Genomic DNA, 2,500 nt, shown 5'->3' with positions numbered 1-2,500 from the left:
CGCTTTGTCGCTCATTTTCCAGCCCACCTGTCGCCTATTTGGCTAGAGATAAATGTCGCTGTTGTTTTTTGATTGCAATACAATTGTCGCTATCGCTTTTTTGCTGGAATACAAATGTTCCCTAAACGTGCTTAATTTTTGCGTCCTGTGATTTTGTTTAATTTGTATCGATAATCAAATTGTAGCGAGTGAAATTAGGGAATATAAACGTTCGGGAAATTATTTGATTTCGACAAAACGCGCGGGAAATTATTCCCTAATTTCACGAGTAGACCATTTGATTAGCTATTAATGTCATGGGTGACAAATTACGTTCATAAGACGCCATTTTGCCACTGTAGGAAAAGTTGCCATGGCAACATTGTAATTTCACATGTGAAACCATAAATTAACGCTAAAATTTCGGGCCAAAATTAAGGAGTAATTTGACATCCATGTTATTAAAAGAGTATGTGCTGATAAAAACTTCCTTGTTTTTAATAAAAGATCAACCACTTTAGTTTCTAATGACTCTAATGGCTAGATAACCTCCCACGCAGACTCTCTTTGGGATTCATCACGCGTTCCTCCCCCACGAGCGTCTGCTTAAACTAGCCATACATTCCTTTCCCTTTGCTAAGAAACTGTCATCTGCAAGTCACGTGCAGGTTACTTAGGAACCAATCAGCGCTGTGTAGATCTTTCCTGGGAGCGTCAATGCGTCTTCTTCTGAAAGGGAAGAAGCCTTTTCAAAATATTCCTCAGAAACATTAATTTTGTATCCTCGGTGGGTTATGCATTTGCACTCTTGCGAGTCAAAATGTGAGTGCATAGTAAGGGTGTGGCGCCGTTTCATCTATTAGTAAAATTGAAGGCTCCATGAAAATATATAAATATACACGAATAATACAAATATTAAAGTACTGCAAGTGTATTTGAACTTCACAAGAACCATTACATGAAACTTCAAGGATAGTAGCGAAACGAAAGCTTGAAAAAAAACCTTTACCTTTTAAGCTTGAAATTTTCAAACTGTTTTTGACGATGACAATTGACAATTGATTTAGTGTTTTTGTGTTGGCAACCGATCCTTCGCACTCAGTGTTTCTTCGATTTTAAAAATAAAGCAAACCTTGAATCAGTTCAACCGATGGACTACAAGAAATGGTGTGATTCAAGCGAAACAGCGCAAAAAGAAATGTAAAAATGATATCAATCCCAAGCGAACGCCACAAATAGATTGAATCCCACGGGAGCAAAATGCTTCAACCATACGAATTCTACCGTACTCATTCTGTGAAAGACCGCAAACATCTAAGCCAAAGCATGAAATTTATACCCTCCAGTTTCTCTGTGATAAGAATTTAAGTCAGCCCAATACACGAAGCCCATCTTCTTGCAGTTTTCTCAGGGTCTAAAGTGCACTTCTAGAATCTGGAAGTCCGTTGTGCTTGGTTCTCTCACACTCTCATTCTCGTTCCCAGGGCCGCGATCCTTTTAGCCAGCGCCGCAGATCGAGAACTCCGCGATTCCGCGATTCACGGACTTCCGGTCGTTCTGCGCAGTCTCGACTTTTTTTCAAAATGGCGGACCAAGCCAAACCGATCTTTTCCACAAAGCGTTAAATCATGGAATGGCAATTCTAGACTTAAGCTACCAACCTGTCTCTTTTTCTCCCTGAGCCTGGGAACGAGGTTGTTAAAGGGGATCTCCGGGGTAAAATTGAAGTTATTTTGTATGTTTGACCTCTGTCCCATGTCTTGATAACATCATTCCCATATCGTTTCATTCGAATTCATGATATAATACCTGAAAGACGACCGAAAATGCAAATAGAAATCCGCCATTTTGGAGAAAATGTGAGCCGCGGTCAGTGGTCAGCAGCTCGTGGTGACGTAGAATCGTCAATTTTCCGCGGGGTTTTATAAAATCTGCTTCTTCATTCTTCAACTTTGCTTAATATGTAATTCCTGTCGTTGTATCTGTATCTTCGACTGTACTTTGTCTGTCACGTACACGGTAACTTACTTTACTTTACTTCACTTCACTTCACTTCACTTCACTTCACTTCACTTCACTTCACTTCACTTCACTTCACTTCACTTCACTTCACTTCACTTCACTTCACTTCACTTCACTTCACTTCACTTCACTTCACTTCACTTCACTTCACTTCACTTCACTTCACTTCACTTCACTTCACTTCACTTCACTTCACTTCACTTCACTTCACTTCACTTCACTTCACTTCACTTCACTTCACTTCACTTCACTTCACTTCACTTCACTTCACTTCACTTCACTTCACTTCACTTCACTTCACTTCACTTCACTTCACTTCACTTCACTTCACTTCACTTCACTTCACTTCACTTCACTTCACTTCACTTCACTTCACTTCACTTCACTTCACTTCACTTCACTTCACTTCACTTCACTTCACTTCACTTCACTTCACTTCACTTCACTTCACTTCACTTCACTTCACTTCACTTCACTTCACTTCACTTCACTTCACTTC

The sequence above is a fragment of the Montipora foliosa genome, chromosome 3 (assembly GCF_036669935.1).
Source record: "Montipora foliosa isolate CH-2021 chromosome 3, ASM3666993v2, whole genome shotgun sequence".
Lineage (NCBI taxonomy): Eukaryota > Metazoa > Cnidaria > Anthozoa > Scleractinia > Acroporidae > Montipora > Montipora foliosa.
This window is presented reverse-complemented; position numbering follows the sequence as displayed.